Consider the following 11,337-nt stretch of genomic DNA (forward strand, 5'->3'; position numbering starts at 1 on the left):
GCGATTCTTCAGAACTTTTATTCATATGAATGCCAAGGGAAACTGGGAATTGGGGGAAGGGCTCTTTTTCGAGGAGAGACTAGCAGCGTGTCTTGCATTTACACAGTGGATTGCATACAGAGGCAGCTAGAAGTCACGACAGAGTAATGAGATGGCATGCATCTTGTACCGGAGATCCAAGGCATACGGGAAAAGAAATACCTTAAAGCAACCAACAATATATTGTTTAAACTGGCAAGAAACTCAGATCCCTTAAGCATGTACAGGGAGGGACGGAGGGAGGGGGAGAGAGAGAGAGATTTAAACTAGTTGTTACTAGACATGGCAACGGGGCGGGGTGGGGCGGGTTTTAACACCCTCGGCCCCACCCATTTAGAGTCCTGATATACCATAATCAAAACATGACTTAGAGAGTCACAATTTAATTCTATGTATTTGCACACCTAAACACACATTAGCATATCTGTTGCGTCATTTATTGGAGATAAAGACTATTTGATTAGCGTTTGACTCACTAATTATTTCACGACTGAACATTTAATTTGAAAAGGGGAAAAAAGTTCAAACTCCCCATGTTTTGAAAAGATTTAGGGTTCGAGGTTTGGTTACACAAAGGGAATGTATTAGCACCCTTTATGTTCGTAGTACTCTACGAGAACCTCTTGGTTTTATTTAATTAATGTGCTATAAACTTGTTTGCTTAAAAAGACATGGTCATTTGCCTACTTACCCGTGAGGGATCAAAACCTCGTAGTTCATAGTAGAAATTGACGTTTGATTGGTTGTGTGTTTTTTATTAGTTTTCGAAAAAAGTTTTAAAATGAAAAGCCAAATAACAAAATAAGTTTTGTTTGTATTTTTTATGTTAAAAGAAAATGACTTGTATGATTAAATATATTGAAATTTGATTAAGAAAGAAATAAAAAAAAGGAATCACTTGATTTTGGATCAAGGTTTATTATGAAAATATTTTTGGGACTTTTGTTATTTGAATGTTTTTGTTGTTTTAGAATAATGAATGAAAATTAAACTAACGGATCAATAAAAATAAAAGCGCGTGAATTTGTTTGTAGTAACGTTGGATCACCACATAATCCCTAATCTAATTTTTTTTTTTTTTGCATTTTTGGATATATATAAAGCGGTAAAGAAATAAATGACACGCGCGCACACACTTTTTATTTATGATTTACATGGAATATTACGGCTTGCATGTAGATGAAATTAGTTTCAAACAATTAAAGTTTAACGGAATACCAACTCTAAACCGCAACATCAGCGAATAGCAGCAAACTTTAAAGTTTAATGGAATATTATGTCTTTATTATAGATCACATACATCATTAAATGAATGAACTTAGAATGTAGTTTTTTGCTTATATTAATGACCGGAGGGTGTACGTGTAATAGCAATGAAACAAAGGGACATTGGTAACACTATATCAAAACACATTCATATTCTACTAAAACAAAAATCATTTCAACTCTTTTAACACTCTCTCTCTCTCTCTCTCTCTCTCTCTATCTCTCTCATGTGTTCGAGCTAACCAGAAGCAAACGTTCAAACATGGACGCAAAGCTAAATGTGCGAATCACAGGTGAATTAACACTTCTTTAATTCCGAATTCAATTCCATCTTCGATTTTATTTGATTTCGTCTTCGATTCCGTATACGAATTCATCTTTATGTATTCAACTTCATCTTCCATTTTTTATTTGATTTCATCTTCGATTATGTATTTGTTTTCATCTTTGGTTTCGCATCTCCTTGCTTATTTTTCTTTCATTTGATTTTTCACGTTGAAAAAATGGTTGAGATGAAGTGTGAGTTTTGTATTGTGTTGGTTATTGTTTTGATTTTGCTTTTATTGTGCTTCATGGTAGAATGCTTGTTTTGTGTTGGTTATTGTTTTCAGACCACTATATCTAAGGGGAAATCAGTTTCAGACGCATGTCGCAGAATGGCAGCACGACACGTTGATGTTGTATTGTTGACTGATGCCAATGCTTTGTTATTTGGAATGCTTTGTTATTCGGAATAATGACTAACATGGTTTGTGAATTTTCTATGTGAATGTATGTTTGTTCATTGAGTGTGTTTATATTGTATTATCAGATACAAGGAAATGAGGTGTGTCTTTTGTTTAGGATAATGCTACTAGAGTTATTGCCGAGGGTCTGTGACCGGATCAGAAAATGGTGTCAAAAGTAATGACCCGGAATCCTTTATTTGTGACATCAAATACGTTGGCTATTGATGCTCTACAAAAGATGGTCTAAGGTTAGCTCCATTCCTACTGTTAATACTTAATACGATTGTTACTGTGAAAATAATCACTTACAATTATAATCAGATTATCACTGTCTGCATTTAGCAATAGAGTTACTTGTATTGTTGCACCAATAATAATTTGGTAATTTAGATGGGTTTTTAGAAGGTATGCTTCTTGTAGGAAGGAGACTCAAGAATTGGGCAATTAGCTATAGAAATAACAAATACATAAGGAATTAAAAAGAACTTGTTGGATTGTTCTGGTTTGTTGCTCATTTCTGAGCATATTTTTTATCTTTTGGTTCAACAATATTTGGTTTTGCTATTGTATGTTGCTCTATGATTGTTGATATCATTGCAAGTTTTTCTATGCTGCTACATGTGATTATGTTATAGTTTATATGTGACCACTACTTAAGCATGCATTATATTGTTATTTTGGCAGAACAAAAAGTTTAATACTGTAAAAGATTTGAAGAAGAAAGAAAGGAAAAGACATGGGAAGACAGGGGAAATAGAGTACAATTATACCTGTGACTATGTTATAATTTATAGAGTACATGTTACATTGGATGAAAACTTGCAATCGTTTTAGTATGTAATTCAAAATGTGTTGCATAGTGCATAGTTCATTTTCATTATGCAAGACAGGGGAAATTTTATAGAGTATGTAATTCAAATTGGTTATTAAAACTTCTCTCTAATATGTTAATTCAAATATGAGTGAAGTCAGAGCCCGATCAGGGTCAAACGACGTATGAATGTCGATATTTTAAGTCAAAATTTGGGGTATGACAATATCCAATTGTTTTTTTCATACTTGTTATCTTCAAAACTTCAGAGGCATTGTTCAAAACCCTTTTTTGGTTCAATAGGGTGGATACATAACTCCAATTTTAGTTTACTCTCCCAAACACATCTCCTTTTTACCTAAGCCAAGTTGTAACCCATAAAGATATCAAAAGTACATGTTATTATATAAACACTGTTCAACTATTTAGAATATTTTCAAGGTTATATATTAAATACTTGAGAGACTCAATGAGCTTGAGAGATAAAGTTGTATGGATGGAATTTGGCATGAGTTGTGTACCCTTGACTCCACTCGTCTTGTACAAAAGAGCAGTGCAAAGAAACGATCAGCTCCACACGCCTGGTACACATGAGCCATATGGACCTCAGAGGGTTAATGGGCTTGAACATCCAAAGAGAGGCCCATTAGTTCAAGAAAGTGAAACTTATAAAGCGAGACACCTAGAGAACAATAGGGGGATCAAAATCATTATCTTGAACAATGTATTTTCATCTAAGTCTTATTCAAAGTGCTCTTGGAATTCCACCTGGGACATTTCACTAAGCATGTCACATGTTGTAATTAACTCATGTTTACAAACGTGAACAATATCATTTTTACAATGACCCAACTCTACAAATCTATGTGTGCTCAGCTTGCAACGAGAACAAAACTAAAAAAGATTGGCAAAATCACGTCACTATTTGAGAAGAAAAAACATTATCTTCTCGCTACGCTTTCCACAAAAGATTAAACTTAAAAACAACTCTCCTCGGAACATAATACAAATCCTCTTAGGATAATAATCGAACTAAAAGTATCATAAACATTATTTTATGGATCATTTCTATCAAAATAAGTTTGACATCACCTTTTTGCTTGTCATCATTTGAAGTCATCACTTTGAATGCCTCGAACTAAAGACTTGATGGCTTATGATCTGGACTAGCCAAAAGCCTAGTCTGCCACAAATTAGAGCCCAATTACTCAAAGTCCCAACTAGCAAAGCCTCCCAATAGTTTTGGATCCTCTCATACCAATAATAGACTATAATACTAATGGTTTGGAACGGCCATTCAATCTCATCATAATGAGTGTCTATCATAACGGCTAACCCAGGACTATACAACGCTCGCCTCAACCCTATATAAAGTAATTTTGACAATATCACAAGGTATGTATCTCTTCATGCTTCACCCCACTCTTGCTCATATACTAACTTGAGCATCATGACACCCCCTTCTCCTCAACAGGGTTGCGGCCATCTTATCCTCAGACCACTATATCAACGACCGCAACGCCCACTTTCATTGATCCGCCACCTTTGTGAGTATTTTTATCCTCCTCGGGTAAATTCTTTTGTTTGTTCTTAACGAATATTATTAAGAATAAAATATAATTTTATTGACATTGAAAATTGGAAAATCATTCAATATTTATATGATATGAAAACCACATAGAACAATTATGATGTATATCTATACTTTTTCTTTAAAAACTAAAAAATATATGTTGTCTACAGTGCTCAAAATTTCTAGATCCATCGTTGGACGTAGGCCTTTGTAGACCGATTTAACGTATTCTCATACACACCTACGGAGAGGTAATATTATTTATTTATAGTTATAGATATATTTCCAAATCATCACGTGTTTCAAAATTACAAATTTTGCGAGCGCACACCGACAGCTCACCTTGAATAAATTATTGAATGAAATTTACATTATATTTACTTATACATATACACATACATGTGCCGTAATTTAAATTATAATATAGCCCTACAAATATTTTATTTAAAATGAATGATGATTATCCTCTAAAAAAAAATCAATAATGATGTATTCTTATAAAACATACCGTTAAAGATTTAATTGCGAGCGCAGACCGACAGCTCGCCTTATTTTACGTTAAAATAAGACATGCATTTTTTGTCAAAAACAGAGAATCATGCACGTTACTTATTCTTATAAAATATGCTTAAATATGTAATTAAAAAAATAATATGTTTACTATAAATATCTATGTAGTAGACACTTTATTTTCCATCCCAAAACCATAGAGTTGAAGAAATAGAGCTATTAATAAATTAAAGCATTCATTCATTTCATTAGGGATGTCTACTCTAAGTAACTCCAATCCTGAAACCAAGCAAAGAAATCTGGCAGATTATCACCCTAACATTTGGGGGAATATTTCATTCAATATGCTTCAGAATCTATGGTATATATGTTCCTTATTCATTTCTATAGTTCATCTATTCGAACAATGATTAGCCTTGTCATTTTATAATTAGATAAATTTTCTTACTAATTGAAAATTTTATTTTCAAACACTTGCAGGAACTTGATCAGAATATTGTAACACAAATTGATACACTTAAAAGTCATGTAAGAAATATGCTTGTTGCAAAATCAGAGAAATCTTTTGAGAAAGTTAAACTGATTGATTCAATATGCCGTTTGGGTTTGAGTTATCATTTTGAAAAAGAGATTGATGAAGTTCTGCAACATATCCACAAAAGTTATGTTGAAAATGGAGAAATAATTCTTGAAGACAACCTTTTTTCTCTTGCTGTGCTATTTAGGGTGTTGAGGCAACATGGATTTTACGTTTCACCAAGTATGAATGGATATAACTCGTACTTATTTACATTTGTTGCTTTCTCTTTAATCAATTGTTAGGATCTCTCTTAACTCTAAGTAATGATGAAAAATGTGAAAAACACTAGGTTCACAAAAAGCATGCATAACTCAAATCTTTTTTCGTCTCTAATACATAGCGTGAAGAATTAAATTTTGAGATCAGATACATCTGTTATTCAGAAAATCGTTATTTATTTTTGAGACTAGAGAGAATAGTCAGTATTTCTTTTCAGGAATGCAATGATTTTCTTGTGTGAATCTAATGGTTTTTCTTTTCTTTTTGTTTTTATAAACTCGCTAGATGTGTTCACCAAGTTTAAAGATGAGCAAGGAAACTTTAACGAAACACTTATCATGGATGTCGAAGGGATGTTAAGCTTGTATGAAGCCTCACATTTGATTGTTCATGGAGAAGACATTTTGGAAGAGGCATTGGCTTTTACTTCCACGCACCTTGAGTTCATTGCTACCGAATCGAGCCATTCTCTTGCAGCACAAGTCAAATATGCTTTAAGGCAGGCTCTCCACAAGAGCTTGCCTAGGCTAGAGGCACGACGGTACATTTCTATCTATGAGCAAGATCCTTCCCATGATGAAATACTACTCACTTTCTCTAAATTAGATTTCAATTTGCTCCAAAGCCTACATCAAAAAGAATTTGGAAACATTTCCAAGTAAGTACTTTGATCACACCCTTCAATCTTTTTGTAACAAAACCAAATTAAAAAGAATATTTCAAAGAACAATCCTTGTAATAACAAAATTGTTTGTTGTCTTTAAAGATGGTGGAAGGAATTGGATTTTTCTAGCAAACTACCTTATGCACGAGACAGAATTGTGGAATGTTGCTTTTGGACTTTGACCGTATATTTTGAGCCGCAATATTCTCGAGCAAGGAAAATGTTACCGAAAATAAACGTCATGTTATCACTCATTGATGATACATATGATTCATATGGAACCATTGATGAACTTGAACGTTTTACCGAGGCAATTGAAAGGTTTATTGACATATTCATAGATCCATCACATTTAATTTTCCGTATATTTTTTTTAAGAAAAAATGAAAGTGATTGCAACGAAATTGATTTTCAGGTGGGATGTTATCGTCTCGGATGATCTTCCAGATTACATGAAATTACTTTATAAATCGTTCTGGAACGTTTACGAAGAAATAGAGCAAGCAATGATCGAAGAAGGAAGGGAGTACATCCTCAACTACTACAAAAAAGAAGTATGAGTTTGTGCCTTTTCTATACTTAAATTGAAGTATTTTTTATAGGCAAATAGGATTTATAATTGAGAAAATAAAAATCCACACAAAAGAGGTACCAATTTAACATTGTGAAGTTGAGAAATTTAACATTTCAGTTTGTTTGAACATACTACCTCCGTTCCTTTTTAATTTTCACTTTTTAACATTTTACATAAATCAATACAATCAATAAATATAACTACTTCTGATACAATAATTTATCAATTTCCAATAATAGCCTCATTCATTTAATATATTGTTTCATATATTTCTCTCTTTGTAATAAATAATTAAGGGTAATATTGAAAAAACAACATTTAATATTGCATTGAACTTTGATAGTTAAATAGAAACAAAATTATTCTACAAAAAGAACGTGAGAGTAGTAATTTAATTGCTCTTTGCTAAACACATTAATAATTACTCCATGATAAGTTGATTTTATTTTAATGTTAAAATTAGTATCATTCAATAAAACACCCTTATTAATAGTAGTTAGTGGATTAATTAAGTAAGGTAGAATTCAATAAATAAGGGTATATTAATGAATAAAAAATAATATTACATTGATATTGTAAAGTAATGATTATTTTGAAACATATAAAAAATTGTAAGTGACAATTAAAATGAAACAGAAAGAGTACAAATGAGTGCGTAAGTAGTATGTAGTAGCCTTTATTACTTAATAAATGAAATATCTTTTAATTATTAATTATTAATCAACAGTATGCTCATAATTCAATTGTATTGCATGATGATGATGGTAGTTTAAAAAGGCAGTCCAAGCCTATATGACTGAGGCTAGATGGTTGAACGAAAACTATATACCAACAACAGAAGAGTACATGCGCGTATCAAGAACATCATGTTGTTACAGTTTGCTAATATTAGCTTCTTACATTGGCATGGGAGACAAAGTCACTGAAAACATTTTCAAATGGGTAACAAATGAGCCAAAAATTGTTAATGGTGCTGCAAATATATGTAGGCTAATGGATGAAATTGTGTCCACTGAGGTATCTATATTAATTATTGAAATTATTTCCTTCTTAATATACTACTTTTTATTTGACATGGTATAAATACTTGCATGGTTATTTCTTATTTTACAGTTTGAACAAAAAAGGGGACATGTTTGCTCATTGTTGGATTGTTATAAAAAGCATCATGGTATGTCTAGGGAAGCTGGTATTCAAGAATGCCAAAAAGGAGTTGCAATAGCTTGGAAAGATATAAACAGAGATTGTCTTAGGCCAACCGAAGTTCCAATGGATTTTCTAACTCGCGCTCTCAATTTTTCGCGTTTTATGGATGTGTTTTACACAGATAAAGATAACTACACACATGCTGAAGGACTGATGAAAACATACATTAAAGACGTGATGGTGGATCCAATTCCAATTTAAGCATCGATGTTTATGTCTTTGCGTGCTTTATTTATATTTCGAGTTTCAAATTTGAATAAAGGAAACTTAGTGCTTCCAATGTGAAGAACCTAAAAAAATGGATCAAAGGTGGATCCTCACTCTTTTAAAGTTAAAAGTTGTTTGGTAAATTATTGTTGTAAAACTTTGAAATTATTATCAATTGGCAGAATAAATTATTTGTTGGGTCCTTATAAAGGGGTCCCAAAAAAAATATATTATGAGTTTTTCGTTGGTGCAACTATAATCTTCCGTTGTTCAAATAGTGAAAATGATCTCATATCTTAATAATATTATCATCCGTGGCGGAACCACTCATGGGTTAGAGTGGATCACGCCCCATCCAAAATCTTAGTAAAATAATTTTTAATAAGTATATGTATACATATTAGAGTTTGAAGTAATATTATATATACAAGCAGATAACCTAAGAAATCAAGTACCTTTCTATTCCTAGTTTGAATCAGGCATGCCATTTTTTTGTTAATTTTCTATTTGTTTTTTAAAAGATTTATTAAAAAACGTCAAAGGGAACCGAACCAACCTTCAATGAATTCCTAGCCACTAAGGCAACAAACTTTTATGAATATTTATTTGTTTTTAATTATTATATATATAATGCTATATCTCTCACCAATTTTTATGCATGTGTGGAATATAACATCCTTAAAACATCAGTTTATAACATGTTCCATAAATAAAAAGTTAATAGTCACCCAAATTAACTAATATAAAATTATAAATTAATACATTAAAAGAATTGACTTACCCACAAAATTATTTCTATCTCCGTGAATAATTATCATACTACATTATCACCACCTAACTTAATAACAATCCCATCGCAATCCTTCAAATTAAAAAAACAAACAATCTGTTAACATCAAAAATGAACTATTTGGTCGAACTCATGATTCTATTTTCGACAAGGCAAATAGGTTCTTTCGACATGCTGCAAAGTGCAAAGAGATTTCGACCAAGAGCATACAGACTTCGACACGCTGTGTTTTCGACAAAGTAATTTAATATATTTCATGCATCTGGCTAATGAAGCCTTGGAGAACCATTAGTTCATCAAGTGATTCATTTTTGTGGGAGGAGCCTTGGAGAAATAAAGAAATTATTGGCACAGTAACGTGATGTAACATGATTATGCAAGATCCAATGTCTAAAGATATGGAATGCTTCAACGTGGACATGGTGCTAGTAACAATAATAAGGCAAAGTCGAACATGCGGTGACAAACAAAACTGAAGGGCTACAAAGATTAATTCTTAGTGTCTTAGTGCATGAAAGTTATTTCCTAGTGTCTTAGGAAGTTATAGGAAGTTATTTCTACTTTTAATATAGACCGTAGGATTTAGTGGTAGTTTTCTCTACAAGGCCTATATATATATCAGTTTGTAATAATAACAATAGGTTGGTTTCTTGACTTCTGAAAACTCTGTAACACCTACGCCATGGGAGCAAACGGGTTCAGGAGTGGAGAGATTGACAGATTCCGACCACCCTTTACATTCCTACAATTTAATACCAATGTTCTTGTTTTACTTTCCTTTTTCTTTTGCATTTCTTTTCATCTTTATTCTATTTCTTCTTCTTTTTAACATGCTCACTTGGGAAATTTTCTATCATGTGGTCATGAGACAACTTGTTATTACAAGATGTTGGAAACAATTCTGACATTAATGTTCTTAAAGAATGCTGGAAGTGATGTCATAAACCGCGAGGCTTGAACGATCCCCTTTAAAAATACATTTGTCACCCTCGATCGACATTTATGTCCTGAAATCATTGATGGATACCATTGATGGATAATGAAGTTTACATTACCAAAAATCGGTGTAAACACAATGCCATCGTAATTAAATGTTCAGCACTCACAAACTGAGCCTAATGAGCATCAGCCCGCAACAAAGGGGTGATTCCAGCGGGGGGATCTAACAAATCCATCCAACCCACAATGTTTCTTGCTCCAATTTTTTTTTTTTTTTTTGTAATCGTTACACTTTCCAAGCATAATAGATTTCTTGCTCTCCAAATCCACCAGCAAGCAGCCAAAAACAAGCTCAGTTTATCACCTTTTAACACACCCTCTAATGTAACTCAATATAATAAGAGAGTATGTTAAAATATACATACATACAACAGTTACAAGAGCCAAATATGTCCTTAGCTTCTATACATAGGAGAGTAAATCCTATATTTTTTTCATCATTTTTTATTTTCAACTTTTTAGAACTTATTATATATCATTTTAGAAATTTTGAAAAGGATAATACATATAAAGCCGAGTACAATGACAACATTAGTTACTCAAACATCTCATGTTCTCTTTTCGAAAAGTATATGAAGAACTTGAGCCAATGCAGTAGAGAGAAATTCAAACCAACATGCACATCCAACTCTCTGTTCGTTCTCTAGCATAGCAGGCCACATAGGTTGAACACATTTGCAAAGGATAATGAAATGTAAAATTCAACATATGTATACAATAAACATAACCATCCACCATGTACATGTAAAATTCAACATATGTATACTGTAAAATTCAACTCTCTGTTCATTATCTTTGGTTTATAATACTATATATTTAAACGATACTATATACAACAGATTAAGCACTATGGCAAAGCGGTTAGGGTGTATCATCGACCCTTCTTTTGCAGGTACAATTCCTACAGGTTGCAAGGTAATGGGAGTTGAACCCAGGACATGTACAAGAGAAAAGCACTTCCTCCACTGATAGACCGTAGAATATAAAGGAATGTGATATAAGCACAACATATATAGTACATAATCAATATTTTTAGGCATGGTAAAAGGGAAAAAATGCTAACAATTATATGTGGCTATAAACCACACTTACCTATATTGTGGATCCGCCCCTGTATACTTGGAAATGAATAGTTAAAATTTAAAATTAAAACAACACACACGTGATTCAT

At 32.4% G+C, this 11,337-nt stretch overlaps 1 long non-coding RNA gene and 1 pseudogene across 4 annotated transcripts; both read left to right on the forward strand.

The window, feature by feature from the left end:
• Window positions 1–1,120: 1,120 nt before the first annotated feature.
• LOC120575868 (uncharacterized) lies at window positions 1,121–3,091 on the forward strand. 3 transcript variants are annotated; one of them, XR_005642093.1, is made up of 3 exons: window positions 1,121–1,598; window positions 2,149–2,281; window positions 2,718–3,091. It is a non-coding gene; the product is annotated as an uncharacterized lncRNA (long non-coding RNA). The 3 variants fall into 3 exon arrangements; XR_005642092.1 differs by lacking the exon at window positions 1,121–1,598 and adding an exon at window positions 1,628–2,053; XR_005642094.1 differs by lacking the exon at window positions 1,121–1,598 and adding an exon at window positions 2,045–2,076.
• A 2,039-nt stretch (window positions 3,092–5,130) lies between these two features.
• On the forward strand, window positions 5,131–8,450 carry LOC120575866 (probable terpene synthase 2; annotated as a pseudogene). Its single transcript, XR_005642086.1, has 7 exons — window positions 5,131–5,288; window positions 5,408–5,687; window positions 6,012–6,384; window positions 6,493–6,711; window positions 6,806–6,944; window positions 7,733–7,981; window positions 8,078–8,450. The product of XR_005642086.1 is annotated as a probable terpene synthase 2 (transcript).
• Window positions 8,451–11,337: the final 2,887 nt, after the last annotated feature.

This window comes from Medicago truncatula, chromosome 6, assembly GCF_003473485.1.
Source record: "Medicago truncatula cultivar Jemalong A17 chromosome 6, MtrunA17r5.0-ANR, whole genome shotgun sequence".
Taxonomy (NCBI): domain Eukaryota; kingdom Viridiplantae; phylum Streptophyta; class Magnoliopsida; order Fabales; family Fabaceae; genus Medicago; species Medicago truncatula.